The sequence below is a fragment of the Mastigoproctus giganteus genome, chromosome 7 (assembly GCF_048544385.1).
Source record: "Mastigoproctus giganteus isolate SK-2022 chromosome 7, ASM4854438v1, whole genome shotgun sequence".
Taxonomy (NCBI): Eukaryota; Metazoa; Arthropoda; class Arachnida; order Uropygi; family Thelyphonidae; genus Mastigoproctus; species Mastigoproctus giganteus.
In genome coordinates, this window is record NC_143581.1 from 218,572,617 (window position 1) to 218,597,199 (window position 24,583).

General features: G+C 39.9%; 1 protein-coding gene across 3 annotated transcripts in view; it reads right to left on the reverse strand.

Annotated features, from left to right (window-relative positions):
* Window positions 1–24,583, reverse strand: part of LOC150083691 (putative inhibitor of apoptosis) — a 90,042-nt gene that overhangs the window by 32,053 nt on the left and 33,406 nt on the right. Inside the window, exon 1 of one of the 3 annotated variants that reach the window (XM_090378129.1) lies at window positions 3,453–3,720. The exons of the other annotated variants lie outside the window; for them this stretch is intronic. The gene's annotated coding sequence lies outside the window, so the exon portion shown is untranslated. Of the gene's footprint in view, window positions 1–3,452; window positions 3,721–24,583 lie in introns of those variants that run through there. 3 annotated transcript variants of the gene reach the window in all.

The following is a 24,583-nucleotide window of genomic DNA, read 5'->3' on the forward strand; positions in this document are numbered from 1 at the left end:
ATGTGATGCAAGAAAGCAAATGTATGAGCTTATGCAGCATCAGCCAAAAAAAAAAAAAAAAAAAAACACACACCATTCCCTCCAAATGCCTGTCCAGTTCCTCCTTAAATTTATTCAACCTATCAACTTCCACAACAGATGGAAGTTTGTTCCAGCAATTAACCACACGCTGGCTAAAGGCAAATTTCCACACATCTATTCTACATCTGTCTTTTCTTAATTTGAATTTATGCCCCCTTAGGTTCATAATCTGAACAAGTGGAAGGATCCCATTAGAATTCAGTGTGCTCAACCCATTCAAGGCCTCATACACTTCAATCAGATCACCGCACAGGTGCCTAGTCTCCAGCCACTGCAATTTGCAGAACTTAAGCCTCTCTTGGTAAGAGGATCCCTTCATTCCCCTCACCAATCTTGTTGCCCTTCTCTGTACACACTCAAGTAAATCTACATCCTTCCTAAAATGAGGCCTCCAGACCTGTATGCAGTACTCAAGGCATGGCCTGACCATTGCCTTATACAGAGGAACAATCACCTCCTCCCTGCTAGCAAAATTCCTAAATATCATTGACAAAACCCCATAACCTGCCCTGGCAGCCTGTCTGCATTGCTCAGAAAACTTCATATCTGACTGCACAATTACTCCCAGGTCTTTTTCATTTTCTACCACCTTAAGTGTAGTACCACACAGTTGGTACATTTCTCTGGGGTTACTTCTACCCATATGCAGTACTTTGCATTTGTCAAGGTTAAACTTCAGTTGCCACTTCTTAGCCCATCTGCCCAAATTATCTAGATCCTGTTCCAGTAGCACACTGCCATTACTGTCATTAACAACCCTGCCAACCTTTGTATCATCTGCAAACTTCGACATTAAGCCTGATTAAGCCGACATTAAACCTTCATCAATTTCATTGATAAATATACAAAACAACAGTGGGCCTAACACCGAACCCTGTGGGACACCACTAATAACATTAGTCCACGAAGAGCAACACCCATTGATTACCATCCTCTGTCTTCTCCTACTTAACCATCCTTTTATCCATTGTAGCAACTTACCCTTAATACCATTCTGGGTATATGAAGCTTGACTTCCAAAAATCCAAACCGTGGTGTGCCTTCCTGAACTCAATACTCCCTTCAAGAGTACCATTTTCATTTTATTTATATTTGCATTTTAGATAAATCTGTCCACATCTCCAGATTTTGAATGGCACCTTGAGCTCTTTGCTCAATCTCTAACCTAGAGCTACCATCCATTAGGAGCAACAAGTCAGTGTAAACTGTTGCCTCACTTACACTAATAACTCGTCCATAACATATAGCCACTCATAAGGGCCCCATAATGGACCCCTCTCACTTGTTTTATTATTTTTTCAAATTTAGTTTTGAGAATTAGACCTATCTTCAAAGTAGCTCCTCATAACTTTACATATGCTTTTGGGGGAACCAAGAAGCCTCAGCCTTTGCATGACCCTTTCCCACCAGTCCATTGAATGCCCTCTTGAAGTCAACAAAAATACCCAAAACATACTGACTGAGGGATTCCAGGCTTTGAATGGATTGAGCAATAGCATTTCCCTCTTGTCATCAGGGGACAAAATTAAATTCAGAAAGGATAGATGTATGGAAGCTTGCCTTCAGCCAGCAGGCAGTTGATTGTTGGAACAAACTTCAATCTATTGTTGAAGTGGGTAGTTTGAATAAATTCAAGGAAGAACTAGACCAGCTGTTTAGATGGGATGGACACTGATTTTAAATCTTAAAATAATTGACCAAAAAAAAAAAAAAATTTTTTTTTTTTTTTTTTCTTGGTTGCTGTACAAGCTTTCTTGCATCATTTGCCACTAATCACAATAGAAACAAAGTAAACGTCATATTTCAACTGTTATAAAATCCAGGAGGAAATCAGTATAATTAGAAAAACGTTGACTGCGTATTATAATCTGATATGCAGCATTTCAGTTTTTATTAAAATTCCAGATGAAAACCAGTATCACAAAGTTAAGTAAATTACATTGAGGCATGTGCAGTGAAGTGAACTGCTTTTATAAATTTATTCATTAGTAATTAATTGGGAACAAGATAATTAAATTACTTTGCATTTTTATTAATAATTTTATTTTATTAAAATTAACAAACAAGAAAAAAATAAATAAATCAACCTCTTGAAATTTACATTTTGCATTTCATACATTACTTTTTTTCCCCTCTCTTTGTTGTCAATTTGTTCTTTTCAAACTAAGGCTATGAAATGCAAGTGTATCATGTTTGTAAACTTATATTGTATTGTTTGCCTGTTTTGTTTGATGAACCTGAGTTTCTGGTAAACTCTGGTTCATCACACAAGTTTCTGAAAAAACACCCAAAGAAATTCCTGATAGGATTCAAACCCAGTCCTTTTCCAAGCTTTGTAGATGGGCAGGGGCTAGTAATCTCTTTGCTACCTGTAAGGGCTCAATTTGCAGTACTTCAGAATGAAGTGCTGTGGAAGAAATGGCAGAGTTGTTTCCCAATCAGAGTCCAAGAAATACCCAAATTCTCTACAGCCCACAATCTTGAAATTACTTTCAATTTTCCACCCAAATTTCTTTGGACACTACCCATTCTAGCATTATGGTCGCTACTCTTAATATTAGACGGACGAAGACTTTTTTCCTGTAAATATATTCCTTTCTAGCCTCTTGGGCTGGCACTAAAGGGTTAACAAAAAAAAAAGCCGTTCATGTGCATTGAGTGACCTTGTTTCAAGCCCGTGACTGCTAAATACGGCGCTGTTTCTTGTATTCTTTCGATCTTGTGAACTGCTCTGACCGTGTGGTTGTCATAGAGTATAAACAGAAATGATGATTCCAACGGTTAAGCAGCCTGTTCCAGATTCGCTCACGGAAAGTTGTCTATTTAGCTATACGATAGCTACCGTGCTGGAGAGCTTCCACGTCGGCAATTACGGTAATCAGAAATGTAGGATGTAGGATTCTTTCTAGGGAGGGATACGAAATGTTATAGGTTCATATGGACAAGTCTCGTCAGTGTTAAAACCATTGACGATTAGCATCATCACCAACAAAAAACAATTCCGCCCTTAATTAAAAAAAACTTCCCCCAGAGCGTAAATTTTCCGGGAGGTGTACCAATTTATTCAATAAAGCTTTCGTGGACGCCATTTCCTTCTTGCTCCACAAACAGCCATTTTGTACGCAGTGGTGTCGTCTGAGATTTTCTGCTGCTTTATCAAAAAATAAACAGACGGTTTAAGAAGGAAAAGGTTAACCAAATTAGACTTAATCCGTTTTTTGATTGCACATACTGCACAATGAAATGCGTATGTTAAGTTCATTTAATGGAAATTAATCTCAGTTTCCACGTCTACTGTAATGAAAGAAAAGAAAAAAAAACGAATAATCCCAGCAATTTTATTGTAAAGGATATTAAAGAAATTTACTTACTTTTAACAGTTCAAATGGCTGGAAATAAACCCAAGGGCTGTTTTTGGCCTCGTTATCAATACAATTTCGGATACATATCAACATATGCACACTCTTAGAGATTAAGTAAAAACAACCTGGATATTTACAGCAATTTACAACAACCAATATTTACAGCAAGTTGGACTTGCCAGAAAAACGAAACGAGGCTTCGGCCGACCAACGATTAAGTGCGCACGTACGAAACGACGCTAGGAATACTATCAGAACAGAACCAAAACCAGTCGAACGGCAGCAAGATAACGAAAATTCTGATTGGTCGTGCCGCAACGCAGTTAGAGTGTGATGATAAACTTCCCCTGGCTGTATCTTCGAGTTTATTATTATTATTATTAATAGCCATATGTTGCAATGGTGCAAGAGCCTGAGGATTTTGCTGCACCAGTAAAAAAAAAAAAAAAAAAAAAAATTATTATTAGCTATATGGTGCAAGGAAGCCTGAGACTTATGCTGCACCAGCCAAAAAAAAAAAAAAAAATTCCGAGTTACCCTGAGAAAGAGAGATCTACTACTTTTACTTTTACTAGAAGGGAATCACCAAGAAAGAGCAGAATGGTGATGTCCAGCTCAGGACCCTGGGTGTGCCAAGCCCATACTCACCAGATGTGAGACGGAAGACCGCATTTTCCTGATGGTGATGATAACTAATGTGAAATACATTCTACTGCTTTTTTTTTTTTTTTTTTTGCCTGGGAATTTTTAGGCTATTTATTTCCAATACTACGTTACCTACGTTGTGTGCAGTATTTTAAGTTTATCGTTCTTCATTTAAACCCCAGGGGATCTGGTGAGTACAGGCTCCTCTCTCTTTCTCTCTCTCAGGGTAATTCAGAATTTTTTTTTTTTTTTTTTTTTTTGGCTGGTGCAGCATAAGTCTCAAGCTTCCTTGCACCTAATAATAATAATATGGCTAATGATAATAAGTAATGCCTTTTCCATATAGTGGCATAGTATTTATGGTCAGGCGCCATCGGTGGTTTCCCACACCTGCACCACATGAACTCTGATGGAATGCAGAACTACTGTAAAAGACAGGAGAAAAAAAAAGTCTAGTTTATGCAGTATTGTGTTTTGTTGTGTTGTGTCTCTGGTTGCTTGGCCGCAAGGCTCCTAGTGGGAGCTCACGTTGCCTGCCACCACCACTGGGAGGTGAGCCAGACTGCCATCTTACTCTGGCTGGTCTCCGCCAGAGCTTTCTGGACGGAGAGCAAGTTAAAAAAAAAAAAAGAAGAAAGGAATACATAGTGGGGAAGATAGTACAAGTGATGGAGTAAAAGTAGGCATCCTTCAGCGGAAAGAAGAGGTGGGAAGAGAGAAGTAGAAATCACCCTTGGTCTGGGAGCCCACCAAAGGCCAGGAAAAGGTAGACAGCATGCAGAACAAGCCTTTTCCATATAACTGACCAGAGGCAGCGCAAGGATTTCATATGTCCTAGGCGAGACTTAATTTGCGTCCCAGTTGCGTTCAGAACCATCCATCCGCCTATCTATCCACACCCTGCCTACCAGCAGGTTTACCTATTCCCACCCATTCATCTATAATATTATCCCTTCTTCCCTACCTTTTGTATTAATATTTTCGGAAGCTTTTAATTAAATATCAAAGTGATGCACCAACAAAGCGACCCCGAATGTCATAAAACCATAAAGAGGATTATGTTGTAAATCAATCTTTTGGTTTTTTTTATATATATATAAAGAATTATTATTAGTATAAAATATAGTAAGTAGATATTTATGCTTAGAATTAGACTAATGAAAATACGTTGTACCCTGGGAGCGATATACGTGTTGACCGAAAGGGGGGGGGGGAACACGTATGTCGCTCCCAGGGTACAACGTATTTTCATTAGTCTAATTCTAAGCATAAATATCTACTTACTATATTTTATACTACTAATAATAATAATTCTTTATATATACATTATGGTTGTAGGGTATTTTTGCGTTACCAGTGACCCTGATCCATATTATCGTAATACTGCTTATCTAATCTTATCTAAATCTTAATTTCCTCCCCCCCCCGCATATACCAATAGCTTCTCCATTCTATTATTCTACAAGATTATATATATATATATACTTAATATTTTATAAAATATATAGATGTTATTTTTTTTTATTTAGAAAAAATTACATTTAATTTAAATTATTTTTTTAACTACTAAAAATTACATTTTGTTGAAATGCATCCCTAGGGCCTTTGCGCCCTAGGCGACCACCTAATGGACGGATCGGCTCTGTAACTGACAATATTTAATCATAGAAATATGGTTAAAATACATGTACATAATAAAATAAGTCCACTGATTTTTCTTGTCAATGGACAACCGCTGCTGCCCATGGACTTCGTTCAGCCACGCTGAGGAAAAATTTAATTTATATTTAAAAAACCTAAAAAAATTTAAATATCAGCAGCGCGCCGAAACTTTTGTGTAGGTTTACAAGCGTGAACACATGACAGTACAAAGACAGTATTATAAACAGGTTCATAAACAGGATAGACAGGACAGAAAGGGAGGGGGTGTTATGCTGTTAATTAAGAAAAACATAAAATCAAAGGAAGTGCACCCAGTTAATATAGATGAACAGTGCTCTGTTGAGTCAGTTTGGTGTGAGATAAGCACTGCGAAAGGAAAAATAAGAGTAGGAGTGTGTTATAGGCCTAATGACTTGAATGAGTACAATGAACAATTGTACAGAGAAATAGAGTGTGCTAGTAAATCAGAATGTCTTATAATGGGGGATTTTAACTTCCCGGATATTGACTGGAACTTGTGGGTTGGTCACTCACACACTAGTCAGACTTTTGTGGATTTATTGGATGATTGTTTTCTGCAGCAGCATGTTCGAGAGGCAACCAGAGAAAGTAACACTCTTGATCTGGTTATCAGCAGTGATCATTCGTGTATTAAGAATTTGCAGATAAAGGAACCACTAGGTGGCAGTGATCACAATGTGCTGAAGTGGGATTTACTCAAAGAGGTAACTACCGTCAAGGGTAAAGGAAAGGGTTTTTGCTTCCGTAAAGGGGAGTACAGTGGTCTCAGACAGTTTTTAAATTCTGTACAGTGGGATCAACTGACGATGTTACAAACAGTAAATTCTAAGTGGGAAGCATTCAAGGAATTAATCGTGGAAGCTACGAGACTTTTCATACCGATTAAGAAATATTGTTCAAGGTTTAGGCCTAAATGGTTATCAAATGAACTAATGAGACTCGTGACAGAGAAGAAAAATGCATGGGATGCATATAAATTATCAAGCAACTCAGAAGCCTATGGCAGATATAAGCTAGTCTGTAATCAGGTCACAAAGGAAGTTAGGCAGGCTAAGGCAGATTACGAGAAATCTTTGGCAAAAGATGCTAAGAAAAACAGCAAGGATTTCTTTACTTATATAAACTCTAAAAGGAAGGGGATGAATCTGATTGGTCCACTTGACATCGATGGTTCGACTGTTGATGATCCTGTTCAGATAGCAAACAAACTGAATGAGTATTTTGCATCTACATTCACACGTGAGGAATTATTACAGTTTGAAAATGGAAGAAGGTTATCAAATTGTAGCAGTGTGCTTAATGATTTTGTAATAACTGAGAGCAAAGTGGAGGAGAAATTGTTGAAGTTAAACATAAGAAAGGCACCTGGGGTGGATGGGATCTATCCAGTTATATTAAAGGAGGCGGCAAAGCAACTAAGCAAACCCTTAGCCATAATTATGAGAGCGTCCTTGGATTCAGGGGAGGTTCCCACTGACTGGAGATGTGCAAATGTGTCCCCAATTCACAAAGGTGGATCGAAGGGTGACACGAGTAATTACAGACCAGTTAGTTTAACTTCTGTTCCGGGTAAAATAATGGAGTCACTGGTTAAAGATGCATTGCAGGATCATCTAGACAAGACTGCAGCAATAATTCAGACGCAGCATGGGTTTGTTAAGGGAAAGTCTTGTCTGACAAATTTGATTGGTTATTATGATGTGGTCACAAAGGAACTGGATGCAAAAAATAATTTTGTTATCATATACTTGGATTTCAGGAAAGCTTTTGACACTGTTGCGCATGGAAGACTATTGTACAAATTGGAGCAGAATGGTATTAAGGGTAAGTTGCTACAATGGATAAAAGGATGGTTAAGTGGGAGAAGACAGAGGGTGGTAATCAATGGGTGCTGCTCTTCGTGGACTAATGTTATTAGTGGAGTCCCACAGTTCGGTGTTGGGTTCGGTGTTGGGTCCACTGTTGTTTTGTGTATTTATCAATGATATTGATGAAGGTATATCAGGCTTAATGTCGAAGTTTGCAGATGACACAAAGGTTGGCAGGGTTGTTAATGACAGTCATGGCAGTGTGCTACTGCAACAGGATCTAGATAATTTGGGCAGATGGGCTAAGAAGTGGCAACTGAAGTTTAACCTTGACAAATGCAAAGTACTGCATATGGGTAGAAGTAACCCCAGAGAAACGTACCAACTGTGTGGTACTACACTTAAGGTGGTAGAAAATGAAAAAGACCTGGGAGTAATTGTGCAGTCAGATATGAAGTTTTCTGAGCAATGCAGACAGGCTGCTAGGGCAGGTCATGGGGTTTTGTTAATGATATATAGGAATTTTGCTAGCAGGGAAAAGGAGGTGATTGTCCCTCTGTATAAGGCAATGGTCAGGCCACGCCTTGAGTACTGCGTACAGGTCTGGAGGCCTCATTTTAGGAAGGATGTAGATTTGCTTGAGCGTGTACAGAGAAGAGCAACACGATTGGTGAGGGGAATGAAGGGATCCTCTTACCAAGAGAGGCTTAAGTTCTGCAAATTGCAATGGCTGGAGACTAGGCACCTGCGCGGTGATCTGATTGAGGTCTATAAGGTCTTGAATGGGTTGAGCACGCTGAATTCTGATGGGATCATTCCACTTGTTCAGATTACGAACCTATGGGGACATAAGTTCAAATTAAGAAAGGACAGATGTAGAATTGATGTGCGGAAATTTGCCTTTAGCCAGCGGGTGGTTAATTGCTGGAACAAACTTCCATCTGTCGTTGTGGAAGTTGATAGGTTAAATAAATTTAAGGAGGAACTGGACAGGCATTTGGAGGGAATGGTGTGATTTTTTTTTTTTTTTGGCTGATGCTGCATAAGCTCCTATACTTGCTTTCTTGCATCACGTGCCACTACTACTAATACTAATCTTAAAGTTTTCTGCATTGCAATCAGCATGCGCAGGATTTTTTAAACAATAGAAAATTAGTTCGAATTTTGACCACTGCGAGAGATCGTGGAAAATGATTAATTCAGAAAACTAACAGGTGTTTTTTTTACCAATATCCACGTATCCACCATTATTTTCTAATAAGCGATCAAGATGGGAAAATTGCGTTCTACAACTACCTTAAATTTCCAACGTAATGCGTGCTTCAAACCTGAAGGAGTTTAATGGAAATCTCTGAAAACACGATGTTTCAGTTATCCCCACAACCGAAAGTCTGCTTGATTTAAGCTGTGCGATCTTGTAGGCCAGGAATATAGAAAATAGTAACCAATGTAAACTGCAAACAGCAACTGATAAAAATTATGCGTCCATGCAAAGGCGTTCAATTTGTCTACGGCAGCGGTTCCCAACCGGTGGTTCGCCAAAGTGTTCCAGGGGGTTCGCACTAAAAATTCTGTAATGGCGTCTGCTTAGATTTACATAGGTATATTATTGTAAACACAAAATATAACAATGATGTAAAATAAAAAGTAAATTACCAAAGAAAGAAACCACATCTCTCAATTCCTTATAATTAGTTTACTATCTTTATAGTACTGTATATCATGTTAAATATATATATATATATATATATTTATATATATATATAATTTTTTTTTTTTTTTTCTCAAGGACCTTTGTTATGTATTAGGTACTTTTTTTTCTTTTCTTTTTTTTAAGAACCTATGGTACTTAGTACCGTGCATGGGTTGAAGGTTGAAAAGATGAAAGATACTTGTTGACATCAGACTTCAATTCTGTAGATTGTAATTTTCAGGAATGGATGTTGACTGGTTGCGACACGTGTTCGGACTGCTTGGAAAGAGAGCGGGAATTACAGAAACCAATTCAGAAGAATTGTGTCCATGGAAGTATCTATAGAAAAGGCATGCAGCAGAAACAGAACTCTATGAGAGAGTGGAGTTACTCTGTTAGAGATCAGACCTAACTGCCCTCGTTTGAAGGGAATCTAGAAGTCTGAGAGAGAGGTTTTGGGGATAAAGTAAAGTATGTTAGCTGTCTAATGGCACCAAGGGTTTTCCTCATCTCCGCGTTGTGTACTGCGTTCATGAAGCACAGTACTCTGTGGAGGCTAGAGATTTAAAAGTGTGTGGGATTGGTTATGTCGTGTAGTATTATGTTCAGTTGTTTCTCCGACCATTTAGCCGTCGGGCCTCTAGTGGGATCCACCGTTGCCCACACTTAGCCACGAGGAGGGAGGCCACGTACACCCAGTAGATAGATTTTAGTACTCTGGCAGGCCCTGTCACCTAATTTCCGAAAAGATTTCAAGTGGCAAGGGCCAAAAAAAAAAAAAAAAAAATGCAGCTGAACGCTGGAAGCAAAAAAAAGGCCGAAATGGAATTTAAGCGAAGATGAAATTAAAATTTTCGCTTTGGTTAAGTTGTGCAACACTAAGTTTGGGGCGTACTCCGTCGGTTTAGTTAGAGTATTTGGGGGGGGGGGGAGGTTTTTGGTGTGTTTTTTTTTTTTTTTAGGAGCATTAGCAACTAAGGCCATTGCTCCGGGATATGCGGTGATCAACCCCGGTCTAATTAAGAAGCGTGTGCTACGCACTGCTGCTCCTTCCCACCTGGCTACGGAGGCGCCGGGGGAGGGGGGGAGACTGAAGGCTGGAGGGACAAGCGGAAATATGGTTTTGGGGATACCACCCCAGATGTAGGAGTAATAATCCATCTTAGGCCGGATTTGCGATTTCTACAGAGTCAACTGTTATGAAGATAAGTAACGCCGAGAGCGAAAGAGAAAACCCTTTTTTTTAGATGTAGAGGAAGCAATATTTGTAATGTGATTTATGCACAAAAGAGATTAAAAGTAAGGGTAATTCCCAAGATCTTGTCTAAAAATTAGAGTGTCATCGAAGATGAGTATAAGACGGAGTGGAGAGACTGTTAGAGATATAAAAGAGGACTTAGTTTTGGAAGAATTGAAATTAACTATCTTTGCCCCACTGGAAAATTACCCGGAGGTTATTATTTAAAGATTTGGTACTGGATACTCCAGAAGTTCAAGCTGTTTGAGCAGGGCAAGATTTCTCAAACTGAAAGGTGGAATGCAATGTCCTATCGTCAACAAAACTATCGATAGGATGTCCAGTCAATGGAAGAAGGCCATTAATATACAAGAGGAAAAGAGTGGGAGAAAGAACTGAACATTGGAGAACACCAGCATTAGTAGAGAAGTCAGAAGACAGAGCCATCTGCCATCACCTGCAGTGAGCGGTCAGAGAGAAAACTGGATGCCCAATTTAGAAGACCTTAATGCCAAATACGATCAAAAGCCTTTGAAAAGTCAAAAGCATTGGCTTGAGTTTCAAACTTTTCCAGTGAATTAGTCCATAAATGGGTGAAACATAAGCCAGAATATCACCAGTGGAACGATACTGATGGAACCCATACTGATGATCGTTGATCAGATGAAAGATTTCCAGATAGTTTAAGAATTTGCGGTTAATTTATTTCTCCATTACTTTGGAAAGAGTAAAAGTAATCGCAATGGGACGATAACTGGATGGAAGGGATTTGTCACCCATTTTAGGAACTGGCTGGATATGAGCAAATTTCCAAGAAGGAGAAACACCTTTGGAATAAGTGAAAAAAGACGACACAAAACAGGAGTAAGTTCAGAGGCACAGGTTTTGAGAAAAAGTTGAGCAATACATTCAGGACCTGGAGCTTTCTTAGCATGAAGATTCGTCAAAATCTTTCTGACATCCTTTTGACGGAAGACCACAGGAGGCACTGAATGGAGTGTACTGGGAATGGTTTGAGGTGATTTACCAAGATCAATACACGAGTTGAAAGAAAAATAGGATGCTAGCAGGTCAGCTTTATCTTTGGCTGATGTGGCAACAGAACCATCTGGTTTTGATAGAGGTGAGAACATAGATGGGCAAAAATTGCGGCTAATAGCTCTGGCAAGAGACGAGAATGCTCATCTACCATTTGGACAAGTAGTAAGTTTTCTACTCTTAGCCTGTTGGAAATCTAGTTTGGACTGAATAATAACCGCTTTAAAAAGTATAAATAATACTTAATTTTTATTATGCAATGTCGCTTATAAAAAACTTAGTACTGGAAATATTTTATAAAAAAAATTCAGAAAAATACGATTTCAGAGAATATAGGCTTAGTGTTTCGCATTAAAAATATTATATTTAAAGGGGTTCGCGTGTCAAAGAAGGTTTGTTTGTTTTTTAGGAGCATATTGCTCCGGGGATATGCGGTGGTCATTCCCTGACCTTTCCGCATCCTCCGTATTTGGTGGGCACGGGCTTGTCAAAGAAGGTTGGGAACCGCTGGTGTATAGGAAAATTTTAAACCACTCCCCGTTCCAGGATCCCTGCAATTCCGTTTTAAAATCGATTAATACCTTCATTTTAACTACATTTACTATAATCATTAATAAATTAATGTTTAATTAAAATTAAGTAAAATTTTAAAAAAATACACACTCATGCACGATGCGTGACAATAAAGTTTCCGGACTGGCGCAATAAAAAGAGCACAAAGTGAAGGAACTCAAAAATAGTTTTATTCAAAGTAATCATCATCTGATTGAATGTACTTATAAAACCAAACTAAAGAGTCAGCGAAGGCGTCCAAAGAAATGGATGTTTAGTTCGGCGGTTGCGTTTTTCTTTATGACTTTAACATCCTGAAATCTTTCCTTTGAAGGAAGTTTTCACCTTAAGAAAGAGGAAAAAGTCGGCTCGTACTGATGTGGAGGTCGAAGAACGTAAACAAGTATATCGAACAGCAAGAAACGCGTATACGGAAAGAATAAAGAAATCAAAGCAGCAATCCTGGAAGTGACTTGTCTCTTACGCGGGAAATTCTGACCCCTGGGGGGTACAAAATCACCACAAACAAACTCCCCAGGGGGAAAAGTGAACACTGCTACGGAAACCCCACAGGGAAACCTAACCACCACCTGGAGGAACTCAGTCTCAAATATCTTAACGTTTTTCATCCAAACATTAATCCAACAACAACTGACCAGCATGAGATCTGCAGAGAAAATGAAACCTATTGGACTGGACAAGTTGAACTGCAGTTCACACAAGAACTCGTAGCCACAGCAGCTCTTATCAAAGGGAAAAAAATGTCCGGAGCCTGACTTGTTCGAGCCTGAGATTGTGAAGAAGGTTGTGGAGCTTGCCCCGGAACTATCGCTGCACCTATTCAATCTCTGCCTACACACTAGCACCTTCCCGGATGACTGGAAGGTTGCAAATATGAAACTGATCCTTAAAAATCCGACAAAACCACCACATCTACCAAGCTCATACAGGCCCATAGCCCTATTGTCCATATGCAGCAAGCTCCTAGAGAGTCTCCTCCAAGTACGGATCCAAAGCCACTATGAGAAAGCAAACCTAGTATCACCAAACCAATATGGTTTCAGACCGGGGCGTTCCACGGTTGATTCTCTACAGGCACTGCCACTGAGGCCCGCCAAGCATACAGGAAATACTTCCTGATGATTACAATTGATTTCGCGGGAGCGTCCTCCGAAGACTCAGGCAAGCAAATGTACCGGACAATTTGTTCAATATCATGAAAAGCTACCTCTCAAATAGGGTGATCACAGTAAATCCACCTTATCAGAAACTCACAAGACGGATACACCGTGGCTGCCCCCACGGCTCGGTCCTGGGGCCGACCTTATGGAACATGGTGATGGACGAATTTCTATGCCTTGACCTCGGGGAGGTTCATTCACAAGCCTTTGCTGATGACCTCATCCTTATGGTGGCTGCAAATTCCAGGGCCCAGCTTGAGACCTTGGCAAACCATGCACTTCAAATCCTCCAGGACTGGGCAAAAACACACTGCTTGACCATATCACCAAAAACAAACTCTCTGCTTCTTAAAGGAACTCTGTATTACAAGACCACCACAGATTAAAATTGGAAACAAGACCATAAAGTTGTCAGAGCAACTGAAATATCTTGGCATAGTACTAGATAGAAAACTCTCCTTCCAAGCTCATCTCAAATACATCAGAACCAAAGTAAGAAACTATACTGCCATGGTTCCTAGTATATCCCGTCGGGACTGGGGTCTCAGCAAGCGAACCCTCTCGTTGTATTACAAGGCTATCTTCATCCCTGTGATTACGTATGCAGCCGGAATTTGGTTTGGCAAGGCTACGACTGCAGTAAACAGACGAATCCTGGATTCCACTCAACGCACAGTCCTGCTCTCCATCTTTCGTGCCTGCTGCACTGAGTGCTCACGCCCTCCAGATCCTGGTGGGGCCCTCCCCCTCGACCTGGAGGTGGTGAGAACTGGAATGTTGTATCATCTTTCTAAGGGCGTGTCTCAGACCTGCTTGGGATTAGAGCTGAATCTTACCAACAACCAAAAATTTGAGAAGAGGAGACTGCAAGCACACATGCAGCGGGTGTGGCAGGACCGCTGGACAAATTCAACCAAGGGGGAAATCACCAGGAGATTCATCCCAGATGTTAGCAGAATCTATCCAAAATCCCCAATATGGTTTTCTCCAGGCCTGTATGCCACGTATTTGCTTACTGGCCATGGTTCAATAAAGGCAAAAATAACAACCTTTGGCCTAGAAGAGAACCCAACATGCTCCTGTGGAGGAAATGAGGACTGGGATCACCTCATGCACGAATGCCCCCTCTACGATGACCTCCGCTGCCAGCTTATCACAAAGCTGACTTATATACCAAAAGGCAAAGAAAACCACCTACTGGATACTAAGGAAGAGTATCAAGCTCTCCAGAACTATGCACAGCAGCTTTTCTTGAGGAGAAGACAACTAATCGCAGCAACGTGATAACCCTCTACTAAATGAACCCAGGGACCCTGATGGTTCTGGAACCAGGCAGCTAAACTTGACCAGCATTACCATCATTGGTGTGAACTACCATATATTCTCCAAAGATGTCACCCACCAAAGATAACTACCAAGCAACTACCTTTGAATAGAGAACCCACAAATTAAGACAATCTAAGAAAGACAAAAGGTTCGCACACTTCTGGACTTGACTCTCACGGATGTAACCAATAAGACAATGTCCTAGATAAAGACTGACAACGCCACCTGCGTGCCATTAGATGTCAAGTGCTTTTCTTGGCCAACTAGCATTCCGCACCGGGTACCATAACTTGGTTCACTTTAATCCCCCCTCTCCTAGTAGGAAGAGGGAGGGGACGAGTTTGTCTCCTCCCACTCCCTGCCACCCCCTTTTTTCTCCTGGTGGGGAGAGTCCCCACTGTCCTTTCTGGGGTTGCCTTCCCTATCATCCCCACATTTCTATCTGTCCCCCCCTTCCTCAGTCTTCACCCCTACTCTAAATAAATGTATTTTTGTTTATTTATTATTATTATTTTAGGCCCTTGCCACTGAAATCTTAGGAAACTTAGGTGGTAGGGCCTGCCAGAGTACTTCTAATGCGATCCCTCTATGCCTGACCTGCCTCCTCGGGGCTAAGTGTGGGCAAAGGGGGGGTCCCACTAGGGGCCCAACGGCTAAAAGGTCAGAGGAACAATACATGACACTACACAACATAAACATCTACCTTACACTTTTTAAAATCTTTGGCCTTCAGTGTTCTGTGTTTCACAAACAGAGAAAAGTGTTAGACAATGAACACTTTGGTACTAGATCAAGAGTTGACCTGTATGGTGCCCATGTGAGTGAGAAATGCCTTCACAATAAGTGGATGATGGGCAGGGGCATTGCCATGCAACAAAAACAAGCTGTCTTTTTTTCAAAATTGCGGCTCACTCGAAAAATGCGCTACAATAGTCGTTGAAGCACCTGTACGTAGAACGCGACAGACTCTTTCCCCTTTATGTACAAATTCTTTGTGAACCAATCTGTCGACCAATTTGTTTTTCACCCTATTTGTTGAAAAACGTGATCAGCATCATCTTGATCCCGGACTTTTTTGTAAGGGAAACTTTTTGGGCCTTGGTGATGATTTTGAATTTACTGCATGCTCTGAGACTTCGTCTCCGGGTCGTACCGAAACACATCTTCAGTAGCAATACAGTCCAGAAAATTAAGATTGTGTTGAGAAATCAGGATGAAGTTTTTGCACAATGACACTCGTTGCTTTTGCTTATCCATGAGGCTGTGCAGCACAAATTTTGCACAAACCTTACTTTTCCCTAAATTTCCGTTCAAAATTTGGCGAATCTTCTCTTTATTCATATTGAACTTTTTCATATTAAACTTTGACGGTCAAATGACGATCGCTTACCACAATTCCCTAAACTTGTGACTCTACCCTATATTAACGTGTATGGTGCACCAATTTGGTTTTAGCGTGTAAGTGGAAAAGTATTTACTAGACAGCTCAGTTCCATTCAAAGAGTAATGCTCCTTAGTTGTGCATGTCATGCACATCCTATGAGTTATATTGAGGCTTTAGCGGCTCCTGCGATTTCTCCCATCCCCGCGAACGTTTTATGTATCGGTGACAGTACCCTGTCAAAGCCAGAGATTTATAAGTGTGTGGATCATGTGTAGTGTTATATGTTGTGCCCATTGTTTATCTGACTTATTGGCCACCAGGCCCCTAATGGGACCCGAAGTTGCCAATACCTCGCCACGTCGAGGCTAGCCGGGTGTTACCAGTGAGTCAATTGTACTCTGGCAGGTCCTGCCACTTACTTTCCTGCACAACTGTGTCGACCCCAGCTTTGCAGGTTGGGACTGGAAAATTGCCTATTGATTTTTTTTTTTTTTTTATGTAAACCCCAAACACGAGAGGTGTTAGAACCTATAGTACTTAGTACCGTGCTTGAGTTGGAGGCTGAGAAGACGAAAGAAGATATTTGTTAACATTGGACTTGAACTTCTGTAGACTAATTTTCAGGAAATACGTATGAAGGAAGGTTGTTCCAGAAAACGGCAGCTGAATGAATAAACGAGGAAGATGAAAAGTTGGTTCTGTGAGTTTGAAGTTGGACAGTAAATGGATGTTGGCTGGTGGCGGCACGTGTTCGGACTGTTTTGAAAGAGCAGGAATTATAGAAGCCAATTCAGAAGAACAGTGCCCATGGAAGTACATGTAGAAGAGGCATGCAGCAGAAACAGTACGTCTATGAGATACCGAGGGGAGAGACTCTGTTAGATGTGAATCATTAATTAACCTAACTGCCCTCTTCTGAATGGAATCTATCTGCTGTGTTCAACCTTACAGAAGTTAAAGAATCTGCTGGTTACATGTTGGTACCAGATACCACAAGACACATTTAGAAATCTTGTAGTGTTTTGGGGGCACCACCCCAGATGTGGGAACAATATTCCATGGCAGGGAGGATTTGCGATTTATACAGAGTGAGGAGCTGTGTGGAAGAAAAGTAACGCCGAGAGCGAAAGAGAAAACCAAGTTTTTTAGATGCAGAAGAAGCAATATTTGTAATGTGCTTGTGCCAAGAGAGATTAGAAGTCAGGGTGATCCCCAAAAGAGATATATCATTTTGCCTAGAAATCGGAGTGTCACAAAAGATAAGCATAGGAGCAGAAGAATCCTTTTTGCGAGATATAAGACAAGACTGAGTTTTAGAAGGGTTGAAATCAACTAAGTTGTCTTTGCCCCACTGGAGAATTACCTGAAGATCAGCATTTAAGGAATTGGTAGCAGATTTTCGAGACGTTGAAGCTGATTGAGCAGGACAAGGTTTCTCAAAATGGAAAGTTGAATGCAATGTGCTATCATCGGCAAAACTATGGATAGGATTTCCAGTCAAAAGAAGGTCGTTAATATACAAGAGGAAAAGAGTGGGGGGAAAGAACTGAACCTTGGATGACAACGGCATTAGTGGAGAAGTTAGAAGACAGAGAGCCATCTACCATCACCCTCAGTGATCGATCAGAGAGAAAACTGGATAACCAATTACTAAAAACAGTTGGCAAACCATAAGATGGAAGCTTGTTTAGAAGACCTTTATGCCAAACACGATCGAAAGCCTTTGAGATGTCAAGAGCAACTACTTGTGTTTCACTGAACCTTTCCATTGAATTAGTCCATAAATGGGTAACATAAGCCAGAATATCACCAGTGGATCGACACTAACGGAATCCATACTGGCGATCGTTGATCAGATGGAAGGTTTCTAGGTAGTTTAAAATTTGGCGGTTAATTGATTTCTCCATTACTTTAGAAAGATTAGAAGTAATTGCAATGGGACGATAATTGGATGGGAGGGATTTATCACCCTTTTTAGGAACTGGCTGGATATGAGCAAATTTCCAAGCAGAAGGAAAAACATCTTTGGAATAAAAAAGTGAAAAAAGACGGCAAAGAATAGGAGTAAGTTCATGAGCACAGATTTTGAGAACAAGTGGAGAAATACCATGAGCATCTGGAGCTTTCTTAGCATCAAGATTTGTCAAAATCCTTCTGACATCCTTTTGACGGAAGACCACAGGAGGCATTGAATGGAGCGTGTTGGGAATAGTAGGAGGTGTTTTTCCAAGATCGTTAATGCACGAGTTGAAAGAAAAATGGGATGCTAGCAGGTCAGCTTTATCCTTGGCTGAAGTGACAACAGAACTATCTGGTTTGGACAGAGGTGGGAGCAGAGATGGGCAAAGGTTGCGGCCAATAGCTTTGGCAAGAGACCAGAATGCTCGTCTACCATTAGGGCAAGAAGCAAGTTTTCTACTCTTAGCCTGTTCAAACTCTAGTTTGGACTGGTTAATAACTGCTTTACAATCGTTGCGAGCTTGGCTGTAGGCAGAAAATGAAACTGAAGAATTAGAAACAAGCCAATTACGATATGCAACATTCTTCTCTTGAACAGCCTTAGCACATTTATTGGAAAACCAAGGTTTAGATAAAGGACGAGATTTTAAAGTGGCGTGTGGGATAAAGGATTCCATTCCTGCAAGAATAATTTCATTGACACGATCTGAGCAAACGTTGACATCAACTTTTGAAATAGTAATCCGACCAAGGAAAAGAAGAAAAGAAGTCTCGCAGGTCATCCCATTTTGCAATCTTGTAATGCCAAACAACACGAGGTTGGGAATAGACATGAGAAAGGTTCCATTGGAGAAGAGACAATCACCAAGTTGTGATCTGAAGTGCCTAAAGGACCTCTCACTTCGACCGTGTACTTAGAAGGGTTGTTTGTGAGAAAAAGATTAAGTGTATTGGCTGTATGATTAGGATTGTCCGGTATTCTTGTAGGTATATGAACAATCTGTGCAAGATCATTAGTAATTGCAAAAGCCTCAGCATCTCGAGCAGCTGGGTCGGTGTGACTAGAAAACGGAAGCCAGCTGGAGTTGTGAACATTAAAATCACCAAGGAAAATTACCTCATTGTTAGGAAAGTTGGACTGGAGAAAGTCAAGTTGCAAAGAGGAAGTGAAAGAGCTCCAAGTGATTAGTGGAGTTGGGAGAACGGTAAAGACAACAGATGAATTTGACACAATGAGCTAGAGAGATTTTAAGCCAGAGAAGATCAAAGAGAGGAGATTCCAAATTGCCAAGTCTCTAACGAGGAATATCAGAATGGACATATGCACAAGTACCACCTTTGAGGCGAAAAGGATCATACAGCGAATAATTTGGGCATCTGAGATGAGCAGTAGTTGAATCAACCGATAACTGAGGTTCTGTCAGAAAACGTACATGGGGTTTGGCAGACTGCAAGTGGAAATGGACATCGTTGAGATTAGAATTGAGACCACGTATATTTGTAAAATGAATTAGGAAGTGCTTGGGAGGTTTATATCTTTTCGCAGATAAGCTTGCTCTATTAGTTTGACAATTCATGGTGTATTCAATAGTAAGAAAAAGTGGGTGGGACATGCTGTATGAAGTAATGAAATTTTTGGATATGGCGTACACATGGTAAGAATATACCCAGATCCTTGACATAACGTGGCCTCGACAATGCTCCCTGCATACACACTACTCGGACTCCCTCCAGTCACTATCTGGCAGAGTAGAGGTAGCAAGATTATACACTAGCTTAGCCCTGAAGAAACACAGTAGAGGCCAGCCAGACAGACATAGGTCCAAAAAATAAATTGAAAATTAAATTCTGAAATTACAACTAACGCCGTCTATCGAGAGAAAAACGAACCCTTTTATTCCCAAATACCATTTCCTGCCAAACCGGGACCGGCCTCCATCCCCGCAAAATCTGTTTATATTGTCGGGACCCGCCTCCTCCTGGGTACCCATCACGGCGAATTCGGTATCACCTCCCATTACTACTAACCACCTCTGCTCTAATCTTTTGTTTTGGGCAGTCCTCTATATTTTGATCTGTCAGCAGAGAAACTTTATGGTATACAGATTTAAGCTCCTCACCTCTAGCAATTAAGCAAATAACTTAGCACTGCCCATAACTCAAATAACTTTTGATACCTGCATCTACTTCTCATCCTTCTCATTAATACCAAAATGTATGAGCAAACGAAATAAATATATGAAATAAGTGGAACTTTCAGTAGTGTAAAAGATTGTAAAATGCTATATCGTTCAAATTCCAAAATGTAGACCAAAGCTGATATCAGACTTGACCTATTTTCTCATTTCTAAAATATTTAATGGTTCACGATTTTGTTGCGAGCGTGAAAAAAATGTATCGACTTTTAGAGCATGCCCACGTTCTCAGTTGTACAATTGAGTTTCCAAACAAACTCCTCTTTACAGCTTAGCACTTTATAAATATTATTCCTATAAATATCATAGCCAAAACCCCCAAGTTATCCTGGCAGCCTGCCTGCACTTCATATGAGTGCATGATCACTCCAGGTCTTTTTCAATTCCACTAATCTGAGTGTACCACACAGCTGATACATTAAACTGGGATTACTGCTACCTATACGCAGTATCTTGAATTTGTCAATGTTAATCATCAACTACCATTTCTCAGCTCATCTGCCTAACGTTTCTCGATCATGTTGCAGTAGCATACCTTGATTACTACTATCATTAAAACCCATCTTGCCAACCTTTGTATCATTGTAGTAATAGAGTTTTAGAAGCATTAGCAACTAAGGCCATATTTCCCCGTACATATAATCAATGTGTATGAAATTTTTATGTTAATCGCATCTATTCTATGGTCCATTTCCATGTTGCCGGAAAAACCCGAGTTTACTGGCGAAAAAAACCAGGCTACCCTCGCCTGAGACCAACTGACTCAGTCAAGTTGTGAAAGAAGCCCATAAAAATTCCCAGAATTATTGATAGGATTCGAACTCGGGTGTTTTCCACCCACTGTGGGGAGGGGATGAGATTCAACCAACTGTGTTACCCAGAGTGCTTTTGACGACTATTACAACTCCAGTAATGTGTCTAACCGCCATCATAAGACTTCAAACTCTTTAAAATGTTTCTTCAAAATGTAAAAAGCATTAGTTCAAAATCATCAGATCTTGAAACTAACAACGGAAAACGATTCTGATATTATTTTATCAGTTTCGCTTAAAGAATTTGCAGACAGTTTATAAGAGAGTAACTTATTTCCCCATTAATATTGATAATTACGACACGAGCATATCTGAAATTAGATTACCTCAGATGTCTTCCTTTCACCAAGCTGTTGAAACTTGCCTCTGTTGTTCTCTTACGCTTATAGACTTCTTTCAGCTTAGCCAGAACCAACTTCTGAGCTTTCCTTATCAAAACTAATACTTAATTTCTTACAAAGTTAAACTCTGGTGGAATAACAAGCTAAAACAATCATAAAATATAAACAAAACCCGATACGCAGGTGGGAAAAAACCCAGGAACTATAAATTAGATTTATATGTGTGCGAGAGAGAGGGAGATAAACCAGTATTTTTCGTGATGACTCCAAATTAGCATTAGCAGAGGGATATGATGCATATGCCTCTAATACAAGTATTGGAACCTATAATAAGCAAGCACCATGAGTAGGTGACTGAGATGACAAAAGACGCTTGTTGACGTTCGAATCGAATCTCTCTGGATTATAATTCTTCTGAAATTTAAATATAAGGAAAGCTGTTCTATCGGGAGTTAAGAGATAAATGAGGGAGATTTCGTTCCGTAAGTTGAAATGTGAACGGAGGTTGACTAGTTTGTGCACATGTCGGACTAGCTGGGAATAAAGAGTAGAATTACTAATTCAGGAGCATAGTGACCATGAAAATATCTGTACAAGAAACATACTGCAGGAAATTGAAAGTCTGTGTCATACACAGTATGGTGTAAGTTTGTGAGTGATCATTAAAATGACTGCCTTCTCTTGGAGAAATTCCGGCGTTTTTGGGGCCCTCCAGATTTGTAAACATTTCGTGGTAGACATTTGTAATTTTCACAAATACCAGTAATTGTTCAGAAGAAAAGTAACGCCGAGAATGAAATGGAGAAATCCAGTTGTTTTAATGCAGAGGAAGCAATTTTTTTTTTGTAAAAATGGGTAGATAATAGGGTTACTTCCAACTAAACATGTATGATCATATCTAGAAATAAGAGACAATGAGCAGGCACAGGAAGACTTTGCGAGAAGACAAGACAGGGTTTTGGAAAGATTGAAGTTGAACCTTTCTTAAACCCATTGAGCAATTACATGTACCTTAAGTGTAGTACCCACTGTTTGGTACTACACTTAACTGGTGATGGATATTCGAGACCTAGGTGTCTGGGCAGAGTAGGATCTGAAGAACTGGAAAATGGAGTGCAGTGCATTGTCATCAGAAAAACTACGGACAGGATTTCCAGTCAGTGAAAAAAAAAAAAAAATATATATATATATATAGGTTAGAGAGCATATCCTTGGGGAATTCGAACATTAGTTGAGAAGGGATATATGACAGGGAGCAATCAATGAAAAGCGAATATTCAGTACAGAAAAAAAAATCTAATAAACACTATAATTGGATCATAAGGTTGGTTGTTGCAGGACGTTAGGAACATCAGCCACTTATGCCATATCATATTGCACCAAATTTCGCGTGTTCTGTGATCGATTTGCTGGATGAAAAACCGGTTTACTGGGATGTGAAAAAGGTCGATAAGAATTCCTAGAGTTATTAACGCGATTCGGATTGGTCTTTTCCACCGGGTGTGGATAGGACGGTGATTGTACTAACGAGGGCACCGTCAGCCTGTAGCTTATAATTTGATATGACCCCAGGGGTTGACATCTCGTGAGTATGGGCTTGGCAAACCCAGGGTCCCGAGCTGGATATCATCATTCTTCTCTCTCTGTGTCTCTTATTTTTATTTATTTATTTTTTTTTTGGCTGGTGCAGCATAAGCCTCAGGCTCCCTTGTACCATATGGCTAATAACATGTCAGAAGCCTTAACCATTGTTTTAAGAGTACTTACTACACCCCACACCGGGTGGAAAAGGCCCGGTTCGAATCCCGTCGATGACGCGAGGAACTTTAATTTTCGTCCAGCAAAACAGGCAAAGTGACCAGAGAACACACGCAATTTAGAGACAAAATACATATATGGGCATATATTAGAAATAATGGGTGGGCCTAATATAATAGTTTGAGTTTTTTTTGTTTTTTTTTACAACTTATCTACAATAGTTTCCGGCTTTGTTGGGCTCAAGTCAACTGTAATATTTAATATTTTTGTCAACTTTTAATATTTAAATTTTTTTTTTTTTTTTATGTGGGTGTCCACATGAACTATTGGCGCATGGGTCGGAAATTGGAATTAGGCCTGCTAAATTTAAGGCAAGCTTCTCAAATGTTAGTCTTTCTGTATGTAAAGAAACGCTCAACACAAAAGCTACTTTAAGTAAATGCACTTGTGTCCAAAAGTTAAGCAATGCTGTATTATATATGATATTAAGAGTGTCACCAGAAATATCTGGGTGGGATGGGAAAATGACACGTACTCAAATAATTGTCAATTGTCGCACAATCTAGTAGAAAAAAAAAAAAAAAAAGGATGAAATTCTCTTATAAGAGGTTTTTTTTAAAATAAAACTGTGCGTCAAGCTCCATACTTAACTGCTTTTATTAATGTTCATCTCAGAGAAGTTCCATGTTTCTGATACTTACTACATATTAGCACCGTTTAAGTTACAGATAATATAAATTAGAAAATGTTTCTATATACTTTTATTATTAGCCATATGGTACAAGGAAGCCTGAGGCTTATGCTGCACCAGCCAAAAATAGTTACCCTGAGAGAGAGAGAGAGAGAGAGAGAGAGAGAGAGAGAGAGAGAGAGAGAGAGAGAGAGAGAGAGAGAGATCACCAAGAAAGAGCAGAATGATGATAATATCCAGCTCAGGACCCTGGGTGTGCTAAGCCCATACTCACCAGATGTGAGCGAGCCCTGGGGTTAATGAAAGTTACCAGGGTAGGTTTCTTAAATATGTAAAACAAGCACTTACTAATTCATCGAGACTCAAAGCATATGCTCTAAAACTGCTTAATCATTGACATGTTTGTAAACTATTGCGTATTTTACTTGTTTAAAAATTAAGTTAACTGTGATTTTAATGATATATCATATATATCGTTTATTAGCTGCCAATCCGAAATACAAAGAGCTAAGGAACACAGGTTAGTCAAAGTCCGGACGTGACAAACTACAGTGACAAGTGTGAGACTGATAAAATTCTCAGCTCACGACGATCAGGCAAATCTCATTCTTTGTTCAATAAATAAAACCGATATTCAGGATATTAGGGCGAAATTATCGAAAAACAGTTTTCAATTAGAATTCGTAATATTCAAGTTAGGGAAAGCCAAACCGAAAGTATTGAAGAGAAGATGTGAGTGAGCCAATGAGAAGGCAAGAGCCCATGACTAACACAAACTTACTTTCGCTCTGAACAGGGGGATCGTAACGGGGGTAGAAAGAGTCAGCGAGAACTTCG